Consider the following 25,822-nt stretch of genomic DNA (forward strand, 5'->3'; position numbering starts at 1 on the left):
GCCCACGTAAAGGGACTCCAGGGTCCTATCTGGCTGCCGAAGGAGGGTGTCAAACCCGCCCCCCAGCAGGCAGTTTCGGAGCACTCCCAGAGCCCCCCCAGCTCCCCGTTGGGTCCCTGCCAGGCTAGACCACTTGCTTTCACACTCCCTGCTTCCAAGCCTGCCAGGCTGGTGGGCAGAGCGTGGGGTGAGCCAGATAAGGAAACCATCAGGCTTTGGGGTGGACCTGGGCGCCCAATCTGGCTCCGCATCGACCCTTCTCTACCTCGATTTCACATCTGTAGAATGGGAGAGTGGAGCCCTCTGGGGGCTGCTGTTGGGCTAGGAGAGATCGCACTAGTGGTGCGGTTTAGCATAGCTTGGGCTCTGGGGACCGCGGCCGGTCGGGGCGGGTCGTGTGGGGCCGCCGGGTTCCCAAGTCCGCCGGGAACTTGGGCAGGCGGCGGCGGGGTTAGCAGAGTGCGGGGCGGGCGTCGCTCGCGGCCCTCGCCCGGCCTTGGCGCCCGAGAGGTGGGAATCGTTTCCAGGGCGGGCGGCGGCTCCCCGCACGGTAACCCAGATCTGTCAGCGCGGCCCGGCGGCTCGGCAGTGCGCGATCCTCGCCCCGGGAGGGGTCGGGCCCGGGGGCGCTCTCTGCCCGGCCCGCCCTGGGGAGGCTCCGGGGGCTCGGGGCCTGGGCTTCGCCCTCGCCTCCAGCCCGGCCGGGCCTCGCCCGCAGCTCGGGATCGATGAGACCGCCCTCCCCGCCCCTCCCCCAAAGGCCAAACAAAACATAGTAAATATTTAATCCGGGCCAGGGAGCCAAGGAGGCCTCCCCACCCCCTCCGCAGCCGTCTGGCTCCTCTGCCAGCCCCGGCAGCTCTCTTCGGTAATAAGGCCGGAGTGGCAGGGATCGATCGCGTCCCGGGCGTGTGGGGCTGAGGGTGGGGGACCTGTGCCCTCGGGTGGCATCGCTGTCCACCCCAGGCCCCGGACCCGGGAGGCCCGAGCAGACCAATGCCCATGCTTTTCCAGGAAGGCCTTAGGAGGGCTTAGGATCCAGAGCCCCCCACCAGCCGCCTCTGCCCACCCCCATTCTAGAGTCCTTGTTTGAGCTTGTTGGGGGAGCGGAGGGGGAGAGGAAGAGGCAGCCCTCGGGAAGGGAGCCGTGAAAGCGGAAGGACATCCCAGTTCCCAGGCCAGACCTGACCTCCCGAGGCCCAGAACCCAAAGCCTGCAAGGGGCCTCCGGTGAGGTGGAAGCGGGGTAGCCAGGGAGGCCAAATAGAGGGGCTGGCAAGGTATTTCTGCCGCGGTGTGCTCCAGGCCTCCTGGGCGTTGCCCTGGGAGGTCAGACATCTTGTTGTTCTTTCATGCAGCGGTTAATTACTGAGCACCTATTATGTGCTGGTCATAGGCTGTACCCAAGGAGGCCCACAAGTCTGGGTCTGCAGAGAGATTACATTCCAAACAGCTAATAAGTGAGCACATAAGGTGATTTCAGAGAGTGGCTGAACTTCGTGCAGACAATGAACTGTATTATGATCGTGTGTTTGGCTAGGGAGGACAGCAACACTAACTGGCGTGGTCTGAGAGCTGAACCATGACAGTGGGTTGAGGCCAGAGCATCCCAGGCAGTTTACGGGGAGTGCAAAGGCCCAGAGACAGAAAAGTGTTCTAGGTCTGGGTAGAAGGCCGGGGAGGCAGTAGCGAGTGGGGGAGAACTAAGCAGTGGCTTATCCCCGAGGGTTTTGTAGGCCACGGGAGGAGTTCAGATTTTATTCTAAGTGCAGTACGAAGGCATTAGAGGTTTTAAGCAAAGGAATGGCATGATCTGATTTACATTTTTAAAAGCTTCCGCTGGCTGCAGTATGGAGAATAGAAGGTAGGGAGTTAAGGGTGGAGGCAGAGAGGCCAAGTGTGGTGGGGGGAGGTGTAACAGCAGTGGTGTATGAGAGGGAGAGTGGGCCCTGCCCGGCTTGGGCAGTGCCTATTAAGTGGCCACTTAGGCTTCTACAAATAACAGGGCCCCCCAGCAGCAGGAACAGCTTGCTCCTGAGCCTCTGGGCTCCTGACTTGGAAAGTCCCATGGGGCCTGAGCAGAGGCCAAGACCAGAGTCGCCTCCATCCTATCTCCCAGACCCAGACTCCACAGTGGGCAGCCCAGGAAGTTTTTTGAGGAGCATTAGAAAATGTTGACATGTTTTTTGAAACAATTTCAGATCTGATATCTCCGCCAGATTGAGTTTGTAACCAGCTTTATTGTTTAAGCCTGCTGGGATTTCATCAAAGGCGGCTGCTGTTTACCCAGAACCATTTCATTGGAGAAAACAGCAAACAGACCTGCATTTCTATCTGATTTCACTTTTTCCCTTTTCTCATGAATTTAAGTGCTTGTGAAAAGCAAGGCTGATAAGGCAAAGCGGTGAGGATCAAACCCCAAAGAGGGGGCTCAGAAGGATCTCAGCTGAGGTTTATTAATAGAGCAGAGGAAAGTTCGGGGTGGCTGGCCACCGCTCTGGAGGGTGAGAGGCACTCCTGGCCAGCAGCTAGCCCTCCACAGGGTGGCACTGGGGAGTGAGGGCAGGTTGGGAGGGCTGCTCTCCACCCCCACCCTGGCCAAGACTTCTAGGCCATCTCCTGGTATGTGTTGTCTTTACCAGTCTCCAGACCGTTTCAGACACTGGCAACAACAAAAGGCTGAACGTCAGCTCCCACCTGGAAAGCAGCGGTCACCCAGCCTCAGAGATGGGTTCAGTGAGATAGAGCCTAGCTTTCCTGGGGAAAGGCCGAGTGAGGAAACAGATCGAAAGGCAATGTAAGCCAGATCATGAGAGTGCCGGGAAGAGTGCCTTCCTGTACGTCTTCTGCCAGCACTTGGGACGCAGTCCCTTCTCCTGCCAGGCGGCCTGAACCAGGGCAGGGCAAGGCCTAGGGACTCTGGTCACAGGCTCTGCGCTCCCTCTGCTTCCCCAAGGAATCTACACTGGGCTTATCACCACCCGCCTGATAGGATCCGATGCCTTCAAGCAGGCCTGTTGACCCAGCAAATGCTTTAGCCCAATGGGGGAAACGCTGGTTCGGCAGCCTATCAGGGAAGGTGTCCTGAGAAATTTGGGTTAATGTGCCTTGTTCAGTCGCTTGAGCGACAGCTAGTTAAGTGCACGGGTTGCTCGGCATACAGGCCACCCCCTTGTACATTAGACCCACTTATAAGGTCAATCGATTTGAACCAATTAGCAAGAGGATAAGGACTTGTTTATCTTTAATAGACTGTAGATCTTGCAGCAAACCATCTAAGCGGGATGATACAGACACAGAGGTGTTTTTTCAGGGCTGAGTATGGGGCATAACCATTGTGCCCTACTGCTTTCTGGAAGATGTACTTCCCATCGACAGCAAGAGTCGAGCCCCCTCATGTCTGGGATGAGCCTATCGGGAGGTGAGCTGGGGAAGGCCAGAGGTCTTGTGTTCACAGAGCCAGTTCTGTGCCCTCCTTGTGGAGGCTCCCCTCCCCTGCCCTCCTTTCGCAGAGCCCAGTGGGCTGCTGGGAACTTGGTGGCTCGTTTCGTCCCTGTCAGCTCAGGGCATGGTCCCAGGCTTCCTGTGAGAGGGAGGAGCCACACACTGCAGGTACCGGGCCTGCACCCCAGGGCCTCGGGGGTATTTGCTGCCATGGGTGGAGGGCATGCATCGTCTCATTTAATCTTTATAAGCCCCTTCCTGACAGCCACCCCCAACCCGAGTAGGTATTATGCCCTTCCCCAGATGAGAAAACAGGCCTGGAGGTGGGAGGCCGCAGACCCTACTTGTGCCGCCCGAGCGATCTGCACACAGACAGACATGGCTGCTCCGGAGTCCAGTGTCTTTTCACTTGGCTGTGCTGCCTGCGGCCTTCTACAGGTTAGCCAGGGGCAGGGGCTGTTTGCACATTGTGGGTTTGGAGCCCGTGAGCCGGCAACGAGAGGATGCAGTGAGTGGGTCCTTTGGCATTTTCTGGCCTGAGACTATCTGGGGATGAAGCTGAGGAAACGCAGAACACAGGAGATGTTTGCCCTGCCTTTGCCCTAGGAGGGGCCAGGCGGGTCTCTGGCTGCGACAGTTGGTGGGGCTGTTGTAACAAAGTGGGTGCGGGCACAGGGGAGATGCCGTTCTCCGCTCCCTGAAGCATCCCATCTCCAACCCAGAATCCCTGGCTCCTTAGTCGGTATCCCCTTAAAGATGGAGGAGAGGCCACTCCATCCCCTCAAACTCTTGCCCGCCACTTCCCTCTCAATGCCTTCTCCTCACACCCAGTGTCTCTGACTGCCACCCGAGCCCATACTTCAGAGGCAGCAACGTCTGCTTTTACCCCAGAGACAGGGCAATGTGAGCCACAGAGGGGGGCCAGGGAGCAGGGAGCCGGTTCTTCCTACAAAGAGGTTTCCGACTGTAAGTGTCCCAAGGAAGGGGCCGGTTCAAAGTAGTCGGGAGCGGGTGGAGAGCTTCGCTCTTTCTTACTCCAGTTCTGCTGCGCCAGCTCAAAACAGTTGACGAGTCCTTCCTGGGAAATTGCTTCAGATCTCACAACATTTTCCTCTTAATAGCCTCGGTGGTGGCGAATCCTTGACCTTTGAGGGTCGGTTTGATTTTTTGGAAAAGGCCAAAAGTAATTTGAAGCTGTGTGTTGTGAATAAAAGGAATGAGCAATTTGCAGAGTGTGGTTTGTTTTGTTGTTGGGATTCATTTTTTTTTTTTTTTTTTTAAGGTTTAAAAACAAGATGGGACTCAAGTATTTAGCTAGTTTTCTCACAAGGACGTTCCAGAAGTGTTTCAAGCGATCGCAGCACCCTGAAACGGGGGGCTTGGATCCGAAAGTGACCATTTTGCTAGAAGCTCAGGGGAAGGGAACTGATGCCTTATTGAGCCGCTACTATGTGCCAGACACTTTACATACATTATCTCAACTGCCTGAAATCATTTTTGGAATAAGGCCAGTCTATAAAAAAAATCATAAATAATCCATTATCTTGCTTACTCTTCACAGCAATCCTATTAGAACAAGCACTTAGCCCATTTCACAGGTGAGGAAATGAAGGCTCAAAGAAGTTAAACACCTTTCCAAGGCCACAGGGCTTGTAAGTGGCAGAACTGGGATTTGAACCCAGGTCTGATTGGCTCCACACTCAAGGCCAATTCTTTTTTTGGGGTGTATAGAGTTCTGGTATACCTTCCACACTCCTCCTTGCCCTCGATAACACACACATTTAGTTTTGTTATGTCACGGCGGCATCATTCGGGCTGTATTCACCCTTTAAAAAAGAAAGCAGGTCATAAAGGAGCCGTGTGCCAAGGCGAAATGCTGACTGTGTGCCGTGGCAGACGTCAGCAGGCGTCGGGGGATGTGTGGGTGACAATGGCAAGGAATGAAGTATGGTGTTTATTAGGTACTCTGGCAAAGGCCTGGGAATTCTGGATGCCAAGCAGTGATGAGTGGAACGGGCTGGCTCAGCTCTCACCCAGCCCCAAATGCTGGGCAGATTCTGGTTTGGTGCCTTTGAATCAACTGGACTGTTGAACAGACAAACTCTGGGAGCTTACCTGGCCACTGACAAGACTCCAGAAGGCTCCTTCTGGATGATGATGATGATGATAATGGTACCAGTAGAAGCTCACGCTGATGGAGCATTGTGTTAAATGTCTTACCATTAAGCTTTGATCCCTTTACACACTCTTGGCCTCTGACTGAAGGGGGTCTGCATACTCTTAGTTCCCACTGGGTCCCCAGCCACACAGGTTGGTTCTCTCAGAATCCAGAGAAGGGCTCTTTCCCTGGATGCCATAGCTGCATATGACAGGCTCGTGTGTGCCAGAAGGCTGGTGGTTTGAGGCTCTGTACATACCCTCTCCTCTCCTGGAGAGACAACAGCTCCAACAGGACTCCTCAACCACAATCCCAGACACAGCTGTCTAAATACAGCAATTCCACATCCAGGCATTTATTTTACGGATACCCTTGCACCTGTGGGCAGAAAACACATATACAGGAGCAGGCATGTTATCATTGACTATAATAGCAGAAACTGGAAACAACCTAAATGTCCATCAGTATGGGAGCGATCGGGTAGATTACAATACCCCCACACAACGGGATTCCGTGCTCCAAAGAATGGATGACTTTGTATGCACTGATATGGGACGGATGCCAACATGTATTGCTAAGTGAAAAAGCAGTGGTAATATACTGCACTACCGTTTGCTTTTAAAAAGAAAGATATACTTGTACGTGATAGAAATTTTCTGGAAAGACACAAAAGAAACTGTTAACAGTAGGATGCCTCTGAAGAAAGATACGAGGGACTGGAGGTCTGGGAGAGGAAAGGAGACTTATTTTTCATTGTATACCCTTTTGTGCTCTTTGAAAAAAATTTTTTTTTTTTACTATGTGCATACATTATCTTTTCGATTAAAAAGGAGGTGGGGGGAGGTTTAGAAAAAAAGAAATCTCCAGGCTTTATCTGGCTTTTCAGTCTGCATGCCTTCCCTGTCTGCAGCCAGGTCCTGCCGCCCTGACTTAGGGGTCATTTCTCAGCTCCTTTCCCTCGGCCCCAGCCCATGGCCACCACTCCCCAAGGCATCCATTACCGCCTCTTACAAGTACTTAAAACCTACCCTTTACCTTGAAATACAAATAACTGTAATATGGAGACAAGGCTGAGCTTCGTTGCACTTCTAGAACAGACGGGAATCGGTTGGCGCTGAGAGGCTTGATAAATGTTTGCTGAATTGAATTGAATCTGTGACTCGGTTGGTTACACCGAGCAAGGTACTAATTGGCCAAGGTCAGACATCCAAATCCCATATAGGTTGGCTCTTTCTTAGGTTGCTCCCATGGGCACTGTCGTGAGGGAAGGAGTGCCCCCACGTGCAAGGATGGAGGGTGAGTGCAGGACAAGGTGGGGACGCCCTCTCATTTCCTGGAGACACAACTCAGAGTGACTTTAGGAGGCAGTACTGAACACGGTGTGATAGGCAGGAAGGCCCAGCTCTGGAAAGATTCGACTCAGAAGAACATCTGTGGTGAGGTCCAAAAGCTCCATGATGGCTTAAAGAAAAAAAAAAAAAAAATTAGCCTGTGTGATATTACCCAGTTTATTCTAAGAACTTTCTAACAGAGATGCAAAAGATGGAACCCACTAAGCATGTTAGTGAATTGTCTGTTGTGGTGGTTGTTCAACCATAGGCTGGAAGACAGCCAGCTAACAGGCATTTTGTGGGCGAAATGAAAGCATGAGGTAGTTGATTATTTCAATGGACTATAAGGTTCTTTTTAATTATATACTTTGTTATACGTAACACCAAATTTACCATTTCAACTTGAGGGAGAAAGAGAGAATCCCAATCAGGCTCCATGCCCAGCACAGAGCCTGATATGGGGCTTGATCCCATGACCCTGGGATCATGACCTGAGCCGAAATTTAAGAGTCGATGCTCAACCAACTGAGCCACCCAGGTGCCCCCTATTTAAACCATTTTTTTCAACGTTTTTTTTGTTTTTTTGTTTTTGTTTTTTTTTTGGGGGGGACAGAGAGAGACAGAGCATGAATGGGGGAGGGGCAGAGAGAGAGGGAGACACAGAATCGGAAGCAGGCTCCAGGCTCCGAGCCATCAGCCCAGAGCCTGACGCGGGTCTCGAACTCACGGACCGCGAGATCGTGACCTGGCTGAAGTCGGACGCTTAACCGACTGCGCCACCCAGGCGCCCCTATTTAAACCATTTTTAAGTGTCCAGTTCTCTGGCATAAAGTACAGTCACATTGTTGTGCAACCCGTGATGATCAGTTATAATGGTGCCACTCGCAAAGCTGTTAATAGGGAAAGCCTGAGAAACGCCTCTGTGGCCTTTGATTTCTGCCTAAGGAGGGTATCCTTGCTCAGACTTGGCCAGCGTTCCACTTACATCTTCCACACGCCAGCTTTTGGAACCTCCACCTCAATGGATTCCTTCTCTGGCGTCTGGAATCATGAAGTGCATTGGCAGTCCAGTAGAACATGGGTAGTGGTCATGGAAACCTCTAGAAGCAGAGATCTAGGTAGTATAGCGTGGTGACATTTCTCCTACTATTTCTTTTTTCTCATGTCAAATATTCACTAGCCTGGAGGACGTGAGAGAGTGTATATCTCTTGCCCATGACTATTTTTCATTCTTGAAATGAAATTCCCCCAGTGGTTCTCTGGCCTCAGCCAGTGTGTGATGTCCTGGCACCTTTCTCTCCAGGCTGTGATCCAGCAGCTCCCCACGGCCCCGGGACCCATCCAGCTCACTCACAGCAAAGACTTCTTGTCCTGTAAGGGTTATTATGATGAGAAAGCATTTGCCTGCAGACACAGTGAGTCAGAAAGTTTGATGTGCCTTCCAAAAACAACCCCCCCCCCCCACCAAAACATCATCTATAATCTTTGGTCACATTAATAGAAGCGTTCAAATCCGGGACGTGAAGGACTTGCTTCCCTCTCTGCTGAGCACCCACTGAGTCATCCTCTCTTGCCATCTTCTACCAATCCAGTCCGTCACCACCACGATGCTTAAATTCATCCCCTGCTCTCCATTTCCCCTGCCTCTACCATCTCAAACCCGGGTCCCACATCTCTTGCTTAGACTGTTGCAGTAGCCTCCTGATGGTGCTCTAGCTTCTTGCCTTCAGGCTCCATGCTGCAGACAAGTGATGTTAGGGAACATAATCTAATCATATCACTCTGATTGCTTAAACTCCTTCAGGCTTCTCACAACTTTGGCAGTAAAGGCCTGAGTTTTTTCTTTTTAATATTTTATTTTACTTATTTTTTAATGTTTGTTTATTTTTGAGAGAGAGAGAGACGGTGCGTGTGTGTGCGTGCACAGGCAGGGGAAGGGCAGAGAGAGGGGGAAAGAAGATCCCCAGCAGGCTCTGTGCTGATAGCAGAGAGCCCGATGTGGGACTCAAACTCAAGAAACGTGAGATCATGACCCAAGCCAAAGTCAGGCGCCCCTGACTGAGCCAGCCAGGTGCCCCTAGACACCCGATTTTTAACAGGGTTTTCGAGGCCTCATGTCTGCAGGGCCCCTGCTAGCCCTTTGACATCACCTCACACCACTTGTTTCCTTGGAGCTCACACCCCTGTAGTGGAGAGGGGGCCGAGTCATGGACGAGAAAGCAAAGATAGGGCTGATGAAGACCAGGGAGGTGGGGGCACAGACAGTGAGGGAGAGAGTTAGGGACAGTGTGCTCAAGGAAGCCTCATGAGGAGATGACATTGATCAGAGACCTGGTGAGATGAAGGAAGGAGCCTATGGAGGCCGGGCCAAGAGAGGAGCGGGGCTGAGGAGATAACCGGTTAGTGCAAAGCCCCTGAGAGCGTGTGTGCTTGGTGCGTCCCAGCAAGACAGCCCCCAGGGGTGGGAGGGGAGCAAGGAAGGTGGCAGTGTGGTCGGTGTGGTCAGATCCTGCAGATTGATGGTCAGTATGATGGGGAGCCATAGAAAAGGCTGGTTTACATTTTCATATTTTTGGAAGACCACCCTGACTGCCAAGTAGGAAAGAGACTCTGAGGAGAACAGAAAAGTTAGGCGACTACAGGGACTACAGTGTCCCTGAGGAGAGTGGTCATTCGGACCAGCAGCCACTTGGTGGTATCTAAGGGTTGAATGGCTGTGCCAATTATTTAGTGCTATAATTAGTCATGCACGCCTCTGGACTGTGAGCTGTGTGTGGACGGGGGTTATATCCGCTAATCTATTTTGTATCCCTAGCTCTCGCCTGGGCCTGGCATATATTAAGTGCTCAGTAAATACCTGCTGAATGGCCTGGGTTATGTTAGGAAGTCCCGAAGGAGCCGAGTAAGTGCTTGCCCTGAAGAAGAGACGTGGGGGCCACCATCTTCAGAGGCATAAAGGAGCTAAACTCAAGGGCACCTGGCTGGCTCAGTTGGTAGAGCATGTGACTCTTGATTTCAGGGTTGTGGGTTCAAGCCCCATGTTGAGTGTAGAGCTTACTTTAAAAAAAAGTTGGGGGGGGGCACCTGGGTGGCTCAGTCAGTTATGCATCCTTTTTTGGCTCAAGTCTTGATGTTGCCGTTTAGGAGTTCGAGCCCCGCATCGGGCTCTGTGCTGACAACTCAAAGCCTGGAGCCTACTTCATATCTGTGTCTCCTTCTCTCTCTTCTCCTCCCCAACTCACTCGTGTGTGTGTGTGTGTGTGTGTGTGTGTGTGTGCGTGCGCATGCACGTGTGCACTCTCTCTGTCTCTGTCTCTCAAAAATAAATAAACATTAAAAAAAAAAACTTCCATAAACTTAAAAAAAAAAAGGAGCTAGGCACAGAGGCTCCCGGGTATTACCTTGAAGACTCTAGGAAGAGTTTGGTCAGGCGTGATCTGGACCCCAGGTGACCAGGAGCCTCCTAAGAGGGCTGTCAAGAAGTGCAGGCTTCACGATCTCTTGTCAGAGATGCTGGGGGGAATCGTGTGTGGAAAGGACACATGTCCGTGCATGCCTGTGAGCTCACACACAACCCACAATCCACAGGTATGGATTGCAGGCACTGCAGATTTTCTGGCCCTGAAATCACACACTTCACAGCTAGAAAGACACTTGGAAATGGGCATGACTGGTAACCTGAGGTTTGGGAGTCTCTGGTTACAAATGACAGAAACCCAGAACTGTTGGGACAAACAAGGGATCTTACAAGCTCCTGAAACTAAAAAGATTCACCTTCAGGTGTAACCTGATCGTGCAGTGTCACCAGGACCTGGTTCCTTCTTCTCAGCTTCTTGGCCTGACTTCCCCTGATTTGACATCATACTCAGAAGGTTCCAGAAGCTCTGTGTTCACATTTTCCCTCCCCTCAGAAAGAGAGCTTCTTCCCGCCACCCCCCCCCCAACACTTTGAACGTATTTGTGGGCCCGTTGTCACTGGCCCACAAACCAGTCCTGAGGCCTGGGAGCCTGTGCTGACTGGGTGCCTGCCCAGAAGGTGGGTGCTGAGATCAGCTCCTGGGTGGAAAGTTGAGGAGAACCAGTTCCCCCAGGGTAAAATCAGGGTGCTGCATCCAGAAAGAGGGGAATATATCGTGGGCGGCCAGAAACCCACACAAATTGTAGGCTTTAGGTGGTTTGCTAAGTGCTTTCTTTGTACCCGTCTTCCTCAGAACTCCATTTGTCCTGTTGCTCTGGAAGCCCCTGAGGCACCCCACTTTTGCTGTCGAACCCCCTCATTTTGCAGATGAACAGACTAGGCTTAACAACTTTCTCAAGGCCCCACAGCTCGATTGCGGTGGAGACAGGACTGGCACCCAGGTCCTGGGGCCTGGCAGCATCGCCTGGCAGGACAGACCTGAGTCTGGGGTCAGCCTGTCAGATCTGAATCCTCTGGCATTGCTGTTTGTTGTCTGTGAGGCCGGATTCATTTCCTAGGGCTGCCGTAACAAATTGCCACAAATTTAGGGGCTTAAAAGAGCAGAAATTTATTTATTTACTTATTTATTTATTTATAAAAATTTTTAAAAATCTTTATTTTTGAGCAAGTGAGAGAGAGACAGAGTGAGAGCAGGGGAGGAACAGAGAGAGAGGGAGACACAGAATCGGAAGCAGGCTCCAGGCTCCCAGCTGTCAGCACAGAGTCCGACGCGGGGCTTGAACTCACGAACCGTGAGATCGTGACCTGAGCCGAAGTCAGATGCTTAACCAACTGAGCCACCCAGGCGCCCTATTTATTTATTTATTTTAAAGTTTACTTTGAGAGAGAGAGAAAAAGCATGAGAGAGAGAAGCCCAAGCAGGCTCTGGGCTATCAGTGCAGGACCTGATGTGGGGATTAATTCCACGACCGTGAGATCATGACCTGAGCCGAAGTCAGATGCTTAACTGACTGAGCCACCCAGGTGCCCCCCCAAAACAGCAGAAATTTATACCCTCACAGTTCTGGAGGCCAGAAGTCCGAAATCTAGGTGCTGGCAGGGCCGTCCGTGTTCCCTTCAAAGGCTCCACTCGTTGCTGTTCCCAGCTTCCCGTGGTGGTTGGCACTTCCTGTGGCCACGTCACTCCAATCTCTGCCTCCGTCTTCCCGAGGCTTCACTCTGTCTTCTTTTCTGTCTCTATAAGGACATTTGTCATTAAATTTGGGCCCTGTGTAGGTAATCAAGGATGATCTCATCTCAAGGTCCTTAACCGCATCTGCAAAGACTCTTTTTCCCAAATAAGCTAACAGTTTATTTCGCAGGTTCCAGTGGACATACTTTTTTGGAGGCCACCATCCAATACATTCCAGGAACCTTGGGGAAGTCACTTAACCTCTTCAAACCTCAGTTTGTCAGCTGTAATGTGGGGATGATATCAGTGCCTACTTCATAAGGTTATCCTGTGAGATCATCCTTGTTGAGTCCTTCACAGAAGGCCGGGCACTTAGTAAGTGCTCAGTAAATGTTAGCTGTGGTTATAGTCTTCAGACTCCAGGTCCAGCCTGCTCTTCCTTTGCCGAGGTGGCTTTCTTTACACGTAGGCTTACCTCCCCTCAGCTAGTAGTTGTGGAGACAAGACAGGGAGTTGACATCTTGGTGGAGACAGAGCTGTCAAGGTTAAGCTGGTGTCCTCAGGCTTGCTTCCTCCGTGAGGCCTGTTGTCTGAGCAGACCCTGTTCCCGAGGCTTGAGGCTGGGAGGCGGGGCAGCCTGAGAAGGCCTCCTGCCAATCAACCTCTCACCCTGGCCAGGCTAGCTTGGGAACCCTAGGATTTAGAGCGATGAATGTAAATTGCAGATTCCACACTTCTCTTGCTTCCGTGTGTTGGGCTGAGATCCCATCAGCATCTCATTCCCCTTACCTTGGGGCCCCTCCAGGTCTCATTCGGTAGATTGTGTCGGCAGAGCACCTCCTCGGCGACCACGACGGCTTGCTACCTACATCTATCACACCTGCGCTGTGACAGTGTAATTTTTATCTCTGGTTGTTTATTTCTCCGATGGAACTACTTGTAAATTCCAAGAAGAAAATATATCTGTGTGTGTGACAGAACCAGCCCAGGGAGATTAATCTGGGCTTTTAAACTGGGGATGCAAACCAGGCTGATGCTGCTCCGTGCCTAAGTGTCCAGTAATCAACCCCCAGCCGTCAATTGCCCCCCAAGGAAGCAAAGGCCTGGGAGGAGTCAGGCTCAGTAGGGTTTGATCCAGCTGGGAGGGAATGGGGTCCTCGTTTCTTCCAGGTAGCTAGCAGGCCCTGAGGACAGAAAGTGGGAGGCAGGTGACTTGAAGCCAAGAAGTGCAAGAGGTGGACAGAAAGCCCCATATTTCAATGCAGAGTTGACAGTGGTGTGAGAAAGAGGGGACCAAGGGGGTTGGTTGTGGCCACTGGTATAGGCACAGGCTTGTGCAGTTCAAGAGACCCAGTTTCATTTTTTTTTTTATGTTTATTTTTGAGAGAGCGCAAGCTGGGGAGGGACAGAGAGAGGGGGATAGAGGATCCCAAGCAGGCTCTGTGCTGACAGCTTGAACTCACAAACTTCAAGGTCATGACCTGCGCCGAACAAAGTTGGATGCTCAACCAACTAAGCCACCCAGGAGCCCCGAGACCCAGTTTCACATCCGAGCCCCACCACTCGCCACACACCTTGGGGGGAGTTCCTTTACCCCACATGCAGACAGAGGGGTCTCTTGATCTGCAAATTGGAGCAAAGGATATTTGTTCCACAGAGTAACTGAGAGAATTAAATGAGCAGCGTATGAAAAATGCTTGTTGCGTATATCATGGAAATCGGAATCCTAGAATTGGGAGGAATTTAGGGAACACTTAATGCAAAGCCCAGTGGAGGTTTGGGGAAGTGAAGGGACTTAGAAGCCGGGATGGAGCCCACATCACCCATTGTCCATCGTCATATCATGCTGTCTCCATAACAGGGGCCCGGTCCGGCCTTCTCCAATTCCTACAGACTCAATTGATGGTCCTCAGGCATCCATAACCCCTGAAAATGATAAGTACTGTTTCATGTGCGGGTACGTCTTAGAGCATCAGGGCTTTCATTCTCAAGAAGGTCCCCCACTCGAGACGATTAAGAACCCACTGGACTCTGTGATAATGTGACTACATGAGGGTCTGTATTGGTGGATACATGGCCTCAATTATGACCGAGACCTGATTGTCACTGGGCTTCAGGGCCCCCACCAACCCTTGTCATTAGGGCGTGGTTTTCAATTTCTTTCCCTGGGAAGGCTGGCGAACCCGTGCCAGCACGGAGCAGGGTGTGGGCCTCGTTACAGGCAGAGGGAGTTTCCAGCTTTAGGCATCCTGAGCCAGATCCAGATTTCATGAAGCCTGAAGCTTATGCAATTCGGGGGCCCCTTCTATGAAAAAGCACAAGTCATGGATACAGAATTAGGTTGCATGGCCTTGGGAGGGGCTGTGGCTGCTGTTAGCATTGGCCTTCACTGGTGCCATTAGCTGGACATGTGTCCTCAGAAGAATCTGGGATATCAGCATAGCTCACCCACCAGATGGCCCCCTGTTGGCCCCCAGAGGCATTTACCCAGTTTTCTGGTTGCTGCCCCCACCACCACCACCAACCCCCCCCCCCCCCCCCCCCCGCCCCACTGGGTACTTGAGATTGAACTTGAAAAGACCAGCCTTGCCTTCAAGAAGCTCCCAGTAAAGAGAGACTCAGTTTACCAGTAAACAATGACTTACCAGCCATTACTCCTCCTCTACTTTCACTTTGCTGCCCCCTGACCCTCCCCTTCCACATTCCCCTAGCTCAGCAAGTTGCTGGCCCCCCTCACTCCACTCTCAGCAGACTGGTGATACGGGGGAGCCCTGGCAGCCTACCTCTGAGCAAGAAGAGGCAAGGGCTTCCTGCCGGGCATCCACGGAAGGGTCTCTGTGTTTGTGCTTAGCCCCCTTCCATTCATTTCTGTTGGGATTGAGCACAGTATGGCTGTTTGTCCAAGCCCAGGCTTTGGGCAGGTCCACTGGAAGGTGGAAGGTTGGGGCGTAGAAGCCGTGGGCTGCCTCCATCCCTGCCTTGTTCGGTCTCATGTTCGTGAGCAAGAGGGTGACCCCAGAGAATCTGGCTTTGGCTCTTGCTCTTCCACTTTCTACCTGTGGGTATTACAGCAGCCTCTGATTCTCTTTGAGCTCCAAGTTTGTCATCTAGAAGACAAACAATAACACCCACCTTGCTGGGGTATTGGGAAGTTAAGGATTTCACACACATAGGGCTGAGCCCAGTGCCTGTCCTACAGTTATTTTGGAAGAGCCGACAAGTTTACACCCTTTCCTCTCTAGCATCCTGGTAAGTCTCCTTTTCTGTAGGGTCCCAGAGCTTCCTGGGTCAAGGCTGGTCAAGGCTGGTCAAGGCTGGTATTTCCTGGGGCAGTGTCTTAGGCAGCATTAGTTGCATCAGGCTGGAGGCAGGCTGAGCTGGGAAGGAGCAGAGACCTGTGTGGAGTGGCTCAGGACAGACAGATGAGGCAGCTTCAGGGATGAGAGAGGGATACCCCCAGCAGCGGCCCATTTCCCTAACGTCCCTGGAGAGACAGGGCTGAGCAAAGGGAAATAGCAGGATGGAGTCAGCTTCATTTCTAGGCCTCATCAGAGGGCAGTTTCTGGCTGGTGACCTGGGCAGGTGACTCCCAGGAAACTGCTGACCTCTTGCCACCCACTGTGACCACAGCCATTCCCCCTGGGGTCAGATCAAGGCTCATCATGGGAGCACTTTGTCCCATCAGGGCCTCCCTGCCCTTCCTGCCCCGTGTGGCTCCAGGAAGCATCCCAGAGCCAGGAACTGGGACTGGTTCTGACCCCCTGGGGAAACCCTGCTACATTTCCAATAAGGATTTGAACAGGTTGCTGAGCGGGCCCAGTAATTAATCTTTTGTTTTTGTTTGTTTATTTTGACTACAAAAGTAAAACATGCCATCTGTGGAACATTTGAAAAGTACAGAAAACGATAGAGGCAGGGAGGAAAAGCCCATACACCCAAGCAGAGTCAAGCACAACTGTTAACATGTTAATATGTTGGCTTCCCACTGAAAAGCAGAAGCTTTTAGAAACCCCATGTAAACATCAATGTCAAAGACTGCCTGGGATTCCATGGATTAATCTTTTTAAGAAAACACATCTGAGCCAAGTGGATTTGGAGTGCAGGGATTTGGAGGCACCCCTAGGCAGGGGAGTGCGGGACAAAGTCTGGGTCTTCAGCCCCTGGGGTTCAGCAAAGCTTCCCCGGAGACTCCCAGAAGGTTGGATGAGGTTGGCCTCAGTCACTGATTTCCTTCTCCACGCACTTCCCGGCAGGAGCGCTTTCACACTTGGCCTGCCTGCTTGCCTGCCTGTCAGCAAGTGGAAGGCAGTAAAGGGTAGAAGATGGAAGGAAGAACATGGGGGAGGCAGTCTCCAGAGAGAACTGCCCCACCTGGCAAAGGATGGGAGTGGGCTTGTGTTCCCTTTTCTTTCCTGAAGGGGTGTGTGTGTGTACGTGTTGGGGGAAAGTGGCTGGTAAGCAGCCTCTGCAGAGGGAAGGAGCGTCATTAGTGCAGGTTGATGAGGACCCCATGGAGGTTGCCACCTTGGAGAGAGAAAAGGCAGGGCCAGGAGAGGGTGGAGCAAGTCAGGAAGAAATCTCGAGGGCCCACACCAACTGCCCCCTCATTTAGCATTTCTATAGGAGGCAGCCAATGCAGGGGCCCTGACTTCTGCTGCCTGGGCTTGGTCACCACATGGGGAGCAGAGTGACCCATTGCCCTTCACTGGGCCCCACCACTGAGAAGCCACCTGCAGAAGTGACTAGAAGAGGGCGTGGGGTGGGAGTCTCCCCAGCAACTCCATGACTTGTTCCTGGTGGCAATGGCTTCCAGGCCCTAATGGAACCATTTTTCTGCAAATGAGGACTAAGAATTTGCCAAGCGCCATGCTTAATGTTCTGTATGTATAACTTAATCTGCACAGCAGCCCTGTAAGTTCTGTCCCCCCCCCCCCCCCGCCACCCCTCCCATTTTACCGGTGAGCAAACTGAGAGGTTACATAGCTTGCTTAAGGTTACTTAGCCGGTCAGTGCCTAGCTGGAATCCGAATGCAGGCCTAATTTCAAGCCAGCTCTCTTGGCCACCATTTCTAGCTGTTGGTGCTGGGAGGCAAGCTGCAGAACCACCTGGATGCTTCTGCAGGAGTCCACCAGATCCCCCCTCCGAAGGCTTCTGCTCCATAAGCACTTTCTCTGGGGACGGAGGGAAGTGTATCTATGTGCCACAGGAGAGTCCAGATCCCAGAGAGAGAGGGAGGTGTCGCCTGTCCCCATTCTTGGGTTTCTCTGAAATGCGTGGTTTGGGCTCAAGTGTGTGTGCAGGGGGCGGGCAGGAGGCCGCCTCGCACCAGGTCAGGGCTCCTGGCTTTTGATCCTGAAGCCGGTGTGACCCAACACCGGCTACAGGCGGCAGTGGAGGCAGGAACACGGGTGCCGGGGCCTGGCAGCCGCCCAAACCTCGGCCGCCGGAGGCAACGGCAGCGCCTCCCTCTCGGAGGGGGCAGGAGGAGGGGCAGCAGAAGGGTGGCGGGGTGCCGCGGGCGGCTGCGGCTGCGGGCCCCTCCCCCCACCGGCCCCCACCTGGGCAGGCCCGGCCGGCGCTGGTTGGCTCCCCGGGAGCGCCGCTCGCCCTATCACACACCTGCGCGGTTGCCAGGCAACCGAGACTGAGTTGTAACACCTCGGTGGCGAGAGCCAGGATGGTGTTTTATTTCCTAGCTGCTCCAAGTCTCTCCTTAGAAGTTGTAGAAGGATGGCATTTGGTTTCCCTCCTGAAAGGGACCGCATCCCGCACACTCCCCGGTCCTCAATCCCCAGACAGCGGTCTCTGGCCAGACTCGCCTCAAGATCCGTGATTCACTCCTGGGGCCCAGGCCCCCCAAGAGGCAGTCAAGCAAGGGGCCCCTGGCGGCTCTTCACTGATGCCCTCATTTTGAGAAAGTCATCCTCAGGGAAGCTGGGGACTTCCACCTGGACAAGATGGTCTGTCCAAAGAAGGGGAGGAAGGGGAGACTCCAAGGTCCCCCGCCTCTGAACAACCTCGGGATGGCCATGGGGTAGACGTGGGGTACAGCTTGGGCCTCGCTTCTGGCTTTACACGCAGGTTATTTTCTTGGGGTTTCTCAAACTTCAGCCTCTGCCGCACACCTTCCCAGCGTCTCACCCATCTTTGCACCACGGGGCACTACTTTTTCACTCTTTTTCCTTCTCTATGTTGACCCACTTTAGCTTAAATGAATGTGTTTAAAAAGGAAAGGATAACACTTCTATAAATGGAAACCCAGTATCACTTGCCATAAATAGAAACTAACTACAAAAATAAATACAAGGAAACAATGTTATTAAATTTTAGTGCATGAAGTCTGATCTGGAAGGGCCATAATGATAACAGAAGAACTGCTTCTTAAGCATCTATGCTGTGCCAGGCAGGAGCTAAGCACTTTGCATGAATTAGCTCATTTGATCTGGTACTACATATTAACATTCCCATTTCACAGATGGGAAAACTGAGGGTCACAGAAGCTAAGGGTCATGGGGCGTATAGAGACTGAATGATGAGCTGAGGTTCAAAGCGGAGTCCCATCCAAAACCTGGGCTTTCAGCCATGGCCTGTGCTATTTCTGCATAGTGGCCATCTCTGGCTCCCTGCCCTGGTGATTGGGTGGTGGCCCTTTCCAGGAGTGGGGCGATGATTTGAGAGTCCCAGCTGCAGTGGTTTTTGCCTGTCCTCGTGGAGTATAACCCTTTAGGTGCTCTAGCAGATAAACCACACTTTCTCCCAAAAGCCCTGTCAAGTGTCTCATTCTACGGCTTAGAGGCCTGAAGCTCAGTGAGGCCAAGCCACCTGCCCAAAGTCACACTGTTGCAGAGTGGCAAGTCTGGAACGTGTGTCCTGTCTCCCTCTGCAGCACTCAGAGGGAGTGCGCTTTGCACCTCTTTGTACCTCATTCAACCTTGTATAGAAAGAGGAATCTTTTGGGGCCCCTGGGTGGCTCAGTCTGTTGAGCCTCCGACTTCAGCTCGGGTCATGATCTCACGTTTTGGGAGTTCAAGCCCCACATCAGGCTCGCTGCGGTCAGCCTGTCAGCACAGAGCCTGCTTCAGATCCTCTTTCCCCCTCTCTCTGCCCCTCCCCTGCTTGTGCTCTTCCAAAAGTAAATAAATATTTTTTTAAAAAAGAAGAAGAGGGGCTCCTGGGTGGCTCAGTCGGTTAAGCGTCCGACTTCAACTCAGGTCACGATCTCGCGGTCCATGAGTTCGAGCCCCGCGTTGGGCTCTGGGCTGATGGCTCAGAGGCTGGAGCCTGCTTCTGATTCTGTGTCTCCCTCTCTCTCTCTGCCCCTCCCCCATTCATGCTCTGTCTCTCTCTGTCTCAAAGATAAATAAACATTAAAAAAAAAATTAAAGAAACTCTGCAGCTTTAAAAAAAAATAATAAAAAAGAAAAAGAAAAGAAAAAGGAATCTTTTATTCTGAGCAAACCTGACAGCGAACGAGCCTCCCCCTCCTCCTCACGGGGGATCAGATATCCCCCTGGGAGAGGTGGGCATTTGTTGAACTCAGCCTTGGCTGTGAATAGACACCTCCTCAGAGCCAGGTCTGCTGGCTGGCATTGTGGCCTTCTGTGGGTCAGGGAAGGTCCCGGGGGTGGGGGGCAGCCCCCAGTACCTGGGCCTCCCCACACCCAGCAAGCCTCCTGCACCAGTGGGCAGGGATGTTTGGTTGGCTTTCTTATCTGCCTTCCTGGAAACATAGTCCATCATCCCCTATCAAAATGAGCAAATTTCTCACTCCAGAGCTGTCGCATTCTTACCTGGAAGAGAAAGAACAAGGGGGCCTTTGGAGAGGGAGGAAAATCATATGTTATTTTTAAAAGGCATTTTGAGTGAGTGCTGAATAGAGTTCAAGAAAATTGCCTTAAAGACCTGCTCTCTGCAGGGATGGTGTTTCTCTTGGCTCCCAAGTATTTGGAAACTTAATTGCGTGTTTGTACGGGCTACTGTTTTTATTTCTTTCTGGTCTCAGAGGTGGGCTTTGAAGGTTGCGGGCTCTCTCTGTAATGGTTTTCTTTATTTCAAATAAATTTTGCACACCTGCAAGGTAGAAGTGCTTGAAAGAAACCGTGTCAGAATTGGCTCTCGATTTAATAAATCTGCAAATGGAATGGGGTGCGGTGAGATGATGTGGCGTTAGGTCACCCCGAGCTTCCTGTCACAGGGGTGCGGCCTAACCCTGCCCCTGAAGGGGTTGTGCCATGTGCTCGTTCTCTGAACTGCAGAGCCTCAGCCCACACCTGTGCCGAAACCCTTTCTCTACCCCAAGCTGGAAGCCAGTCAGGGTGGGGGAGACCCAGTTCTATGTGGGTGTCTGGGCCCTTTTAGGCCAAGATGCTAATAAAAGGCTTTTAGGTTAATTGTAGAAGCGCAGCTCCCCTCTGCTGGGGACTTCCTCAAACATCCCACACCACATCTTCTCAAAGAACTAGAAAGTCCGCTTTGGGGCAGTGAGGGCCCTCAGACTTGTGTGCACCCCCTTTGGGCCTCTCTGGCTTCCAGCCCATGGACATATGGCAGTGGAAGGGTTAAATATTTGGCCTTGGCAGGCAGTCAAGTCTGCGTGGCCATCTCTGCCACTTCCCAGTTGGTGCAGGTGCTTGCTACAGGATTCCACTTGCCCCCTCCCTATGGCCAGGGGCTGACCTGTACATACATATTTGATGTTTTATTTATTTTTGAGGCAGCACAAGCCGGGGAGGGGCAGAGAGAGATGGGGACAGAGGATCTGAAGCAGGCTCTGAGCTGACAGTGTCAGCAAGCCCGATGTGGGGCTTGAAGTCATGATCCGCAAGATCGTGACCTGAGCCGAAGTCAGATGCTCAACCAACTAAGCCATCCAGGCGCCCCGGGGCTGACCTGTATATCAACACCTGTGGGCTCCTGCCCTCTGACTTCCCATTCAGGAGGCACTGACAGGTGATCAGAGGGAGGAAGGAGAGTGATTGCTGGGTATTTATCCCCCTCCCTACAGGCTGCTCTCAGCTCTTGTCAAGGGGTGCTCTCCACACAGCTTCTCTGTTCTGGGTTCTGATTGCCAGTCCCCTCCCTCCCTACTCCAGGCTAAGGGGTGGTGACACTCACGGGTGCTTTCTTGCCTGTTATCTGTTATCCCCGTGGATTCCCTAGGCCCTGCCTACACCTTTGTCAATTATCTCTATTAAACTGTCCTCAGAGTACCTAATGACACTCGACTAAAACAGCAGTCCTGGGCAAGTCATTTACTTAGAGCTTTGTTGCCCTCACCTACAAAATGAATTTTACTATTAAAACTGTTTGCTTGTGTTGTTGTAATGAGTACAGCGTGATTGACCCATGGCCTGGAAAATAGTAACCTTAACCTCCAGGCTGATCATGAGGGGCAGGGGCCAGCCCACAAGGACAGAAATGGTGTATATGAGGTGTAGGAATTGTGTGTGGGGGGGTGTCAGTCACCTCTGTCCTTGGGTCTCCGGTAGTCTTACACTCTGCTCTCTGCTTTCCGTCCATGAACTGGGCACAGCTGAGCACTGCTGACCCACTGTGGGTGGAGGGTGCCATAAGAACAGAATCTCATGGGATTCTGGAAGCTGGTATTTCTTTTGTCTTGTGATCTGTCCTAGAAGCTGTCTGTCTGACCAACATGTGCACATTCTTTTCAATCTGTATTCATTCTTATCGGGAAATCCATGTTGCACAGATTTCCTGCAACATGCTGTCCCCTGAGAATGCAAAAGAAAGAAACAGATGCCATGAGATATTCCTGCTGGAGTGACCAAGCAGGGATGAGGCCCTGGCTAGGTTCCAAAACTGCATTTCAGCTGTTGCTTCTCTGCTGAAAGGAGACACATCCTTTCTCTGGCCTGGTCCACTCTGGGGTCTCATTCAGCTCTGGGGTTTGAGGATCCAGAAACCAAAAAGAACAGAGAAAATAGACCTGGGGGGAGTCTGTGAGCAGTTAGTGTTTACATGAGTGTCTGTCTAGGAAGGCGAGAAAGACGGGAGGAGGGCGAGTCTCTGATCTCAAGGTGATCACAACTAAGTTGGGAAGTTAGCACTTACTCAGGAAATGATAAGAACCCCCAAGCAGATGAGGAAATAAGTCTGGGGCAGACTATCAGGAAAAGCACCAGAAGAGAGCCTCAACTTTTGAATGATGACCAAGAGGAGAGAGAGCATTTCAGAGGAGGGGCCAGGAGGGGTGGAGGGTCAGGTGGCTGGGCTGAAGGCAGCACTAGGTATGCTCAGAGTAGCCAGCCAGCCAGTGGGAAGCAAAGGGTGGGGTTGGCTTATTTAGGGTCTTGAGGCCAGGTAGGATACTTCAGTCAGGAAGTAAGACTCTGGGGCCACCTGGGTGGCTCAGTCGGTTAATCGTCCGACTCTTGGTTTTGGTTCGGGTCATGCTCTCACGGTTCCTGAGTTCAAGCCCCGCATCAGGCTCTGCACTGACAGTGTGGAGCCTGCTTGGGATTCTTTCTCCCTCTCTGCCCCTCCCCTGCTCACTCTTTATCTCTCTCTCTCTCAAAAAAAAAAAAGAAAAAAATGGGGCGCCTGGGTGGCTCAGTCGGTTAAGCCACTTCGGCTCAGGTCACGATCTTGCGGTCCGTGAGTTCGAGCCCCGCGTCGGGCTCTGTGCTGACAGCTCAGAGCCTGGAGCCTGTTTCGGATTCTGTGTCTCCCTCTCTCTCTGACCCTCCCCCGTTCATGCTCACTCTCTCTCTGTCTCAAAAATAAATAAACGTTAAAAAAAAAAAAAAAAAAAAAGGAAGTAAGGCTCTAGGAACTCTTAGAGAGGAGTTCTTAATCTGAGGTTCACAGCTGGCCTTCAGAGCATCCTGGAACCCCCCGAAACTATAAGGTGCACTGCTGGGGTGCGTCGGGGCTTTGGGGTCAGAACTGCCTGCTCTGAGTCCCAGGGCCACTTTCTACTTATTCCTTGACATTTTTTTTAAATGTTTATTTATTTTTGAGAGAAAGCATGAGCAGGGGAGGGGTAGGGAGGGGTGGGGGTGGGGGTGGGGGAGGCACAGAGGATCCCAAGCAGGCTTCGTGCTGACAGCAGAGAGCCCGACGTGGGGCTCTAACTCACAAACTGTGAGATCGTGACTTGAGTCAAAGTCAGGCACTTACCCACTGAGCCACCCAGGCGCCCCATTCCTTAACCTTTTTGAGCCTCGGCTTTCTCATCTATAAAATGGAACGAAATGGTAGGATCCACCTTGCAGCACGTTTGGGGCAATAAGCCCAGGTAACAGTCACGCCGCACTGCACATCGTCGCTGGCAGCACGCGGTAAAGATCTCAGTGACGCGCAGCTGTCATTAGTGTGCTGCAGAAGTGTGAGGGATTTGATGGAGGCGCTCTTCTCTAGGGAGAGGGTCTCCCGCAGCTTTCATGAGATTCCCTAAGGGGTCCTGATGCAAAAAATGTTAAGCACTACTCACTGCTTGAGAGGTTTAAAAATAGAGGAGAATTAAGCAGCAGAGAGCAGTGTTTATGTGAAGGAAACGTGGCGGTGTGGGCCGGGGGGCAGGGAAGCCAGTATGAGGCCTCTCTGTCCATCTGCCGGGCCCACCATCCTTCCATCCATTCACTGGGTCATTCAGCCTTGCTGAGCACTGACTCAGTCTGGCCCCCCGCTCGACGCCGAGGGCCCAGAGACCAAGAACAGTGTCAGTCCCCGAGCTCCGGGCTATTGTGTCCTTGTGAGGGTCCCTCCCCACAAGGAATCGGGCTGGCCTGCGTCTTGATGTAGCCAGTGGGAGGCAATAGAGTTGAGGCTGTGCCATTTGCAGGCCCCAGCCTGAAGCGAGCCAGCAGCCTTGTTTTTGTGGTTTTGGGAGATCGAGCCACCACGTAAGAGGTAGGGCTGCTCTGCTAGAAAGGTCACATGCAGGAACCGCACTGAGCGAACTCTCGGGATCACACGGAGCCGGGGAGAGGCTAAGGTGTCCCAGCATCTTAGTTCAGGTGACCCCAGTGCTTGCAACCATCTGACTGAAACCACGTGAGAAACCCCAAGTGAGAACAATAGAAGAAGCATCCTGTGGAACCCATGGCCCACGGAGCCATGAGGTCATAAAATGGTTTTATTTTAAGCCGTCAAATCTAGAATGGTTTGTTACACATATGGAAATAAACGGAGACCTACCGAATGAGAACAGGGAAGGGCTATTTATTCAGAGCATGCTATTCTTCCAAGGGAGTCAGCCACCGTCACTCACATCCTGGCAGAGGCTCAAAGTCAGGCAGAGGAGTGGAAAAGTTTTCGTGTGAAAGAGAAAAGTCGCCGGGTGTGTCCTGATTGGACGGGTGTCGTGATGGGGAAAACTGGACCCAGGAGAAGGGGGAGTGAGGCATTCTCACTGACTGGTTAGGGGACCGTGTTTGGCTTTCTCTGCTTGGTTGGTCCTGAGTTGGAAGTGGGGACAAAAATTAGGGAAGCTTATCGAGTCCTGGACATTTTGGATTGATTGCCACAGGAGTGACCGTGGTCCTATTAGAGATGTGGTCCAACGTCCTACGGATCTGATTTCCAACAAGGAGCAGGCTGGCTTCCTGGGCTGGTTACTACAGATTATGGGATGGTGTCTTGGGCTGGTTATCGTAGACTGGGAGTCAGAGTTCTGCTTATATATGTGGTCTGGCATTTGTATATTCACTCTTCTACACGACAAGAGATACCTACATGCAAACTGACAATGTTGAGGCCCTGTTGAATGAACACAGTGATCTAGGTAAGCCCAAAGTGGGGAGAACCCCCCTGGCCGAGTGAGAATTAGCAGGCAGGTGAAGGAATGAGGGACGTCCCAGGCAGAGGGACCCAAGCATGACCCAAGGCCTATGAATGGAAGAGAATGCAGTGTATTCAAGAGACTACAGCGGGTCAACATGGCTGGGCTCCTGACCAGAGGGGAATGTGGGCTTAGGACCTGGGACAGTAGACAAAGAGTTAGACACCCTCCTGAAAGAAGGGTCACAGACATTTGGAGTGATGCAGTCAGAGCCAAGTTTAAGAAAAGCTCATCAGGGGCGCCTGGGTGGCTCAGTCGGCTAAGCGTCCGACTTCGGCTCAGGTCATGATCTCGCGGTCCGTGAGTTCGAGCCCCGCGTCGGGCTCTGTGCTGACAGCTCAGAGCCTGGAGCCTGTTTCAGATTCTGTGTCTCCCTCTCTCTCTCTGACCCTCCCCCATTCATGCTCTGTCTCTCTCTGTCTCAAAAATAAATAAACGTTAAAAAAAAAAAGAAAAAAAAAAAAAAAGAAAAGCTCATCAGACGGAGGAAGACAGCACAGGGCAAGGGTAAGGCAGGAGATTAGCCAGAGGTAGCTGCACCATCCAGAGAGAGCTCCCAAGGCAGAAGCTGTAAGACCTGGCGAGCTGAACCCAAGGGAGAGGGAGAATGCAGAATCCAGGTATTTTGCAAACTGAGGAGGTAGTGGCGCCCAACAAGGCGACCCGGGATAGGGGAGAGGAAGCTTGGAGAGTCATGTCTATTTTGTGAATACCTAGGAGCCAGAGTCTGGGAGATCCAGGGAGCATGTTCAGGGAGGCATTGGAGACTGAGATTTGGAGCCCGGAGAGAGCCAAGCACGGATGAAGTTGCCTGGGTCATGGTGGCCCCCGGGGACTGTGGATACATTGAGAAGGGGAAGGGGTGCCCAGGACAGGGGCTGAGAAAGAATGGCCAGAGTGGCCCATGTTGGAGTGCACCCAGGAGAGAGCTGTGTCAAGGAAATCGGGGCGGGAGAAGATTTGAAGGGGCGCTTTGGCCCCAGGAGCAGTTGAGGCA

General features: G+C 52.3%; 1 protein-coding gene and 2 long non-coding RNA genes across 3 annotated transcripts in view; 1 reads left to right on the forward strand and 2 right to left on the reverse strand.

The window, feature by feature from the left end:
• RTN4RL1 (reticulon 4 receptor like 1) overlaps positions 1 to 25,822 on the forward strand; it is a 72,100-nt gene that overhangs the window by 19,170 nt on the left and 27,108 nt on the right. The gene's annotated exons all lie outside the window — the stretch shown is intronic.
• Positions 6,667 to 12,304, reverse strand: LOC122206527. The gene is made up of 3 exons (XR_006196499.1): positions 12,229 to 12,304; positions 11,905 to 12,087; positions 6,667 to 7,062 (listed from the first exon to the last, which is right to left on the reverse strand). It is a non-coding gene; the product is annotated as an uncharacterized LOC122206527 (long non-coding RNA).
• Positions 19,460 to 21,638, reverse strand: LOC122206528. Its single transcript, XR_006196500.1, has 3 exons — positions 21,489 to 21,638; positions 19,926 to 20,093; positions 19,460 to 19,813 (listed from the first exon to the last, which is right to left on the reverse strand). It is a non-coding gene; the product is annotated as an uncharacterized LOC122206528 (long non-coding RNA).

Source organism: Panthera leo, chromosome E1 (assembly GCF_018350215.1).
Source record: "Panthera leo isolate Ple1 chromosome E1, P.leo_Ple1_pat1.1, whole genome shotgun sequence".
In the NCBI taxonomy this organism is placed as follows: domain Eukaryota; kingdom Metazoa; phylum Chordata; class Mammalia; order Carnivora; family Felidae; genus Panthera; species Panthera leo.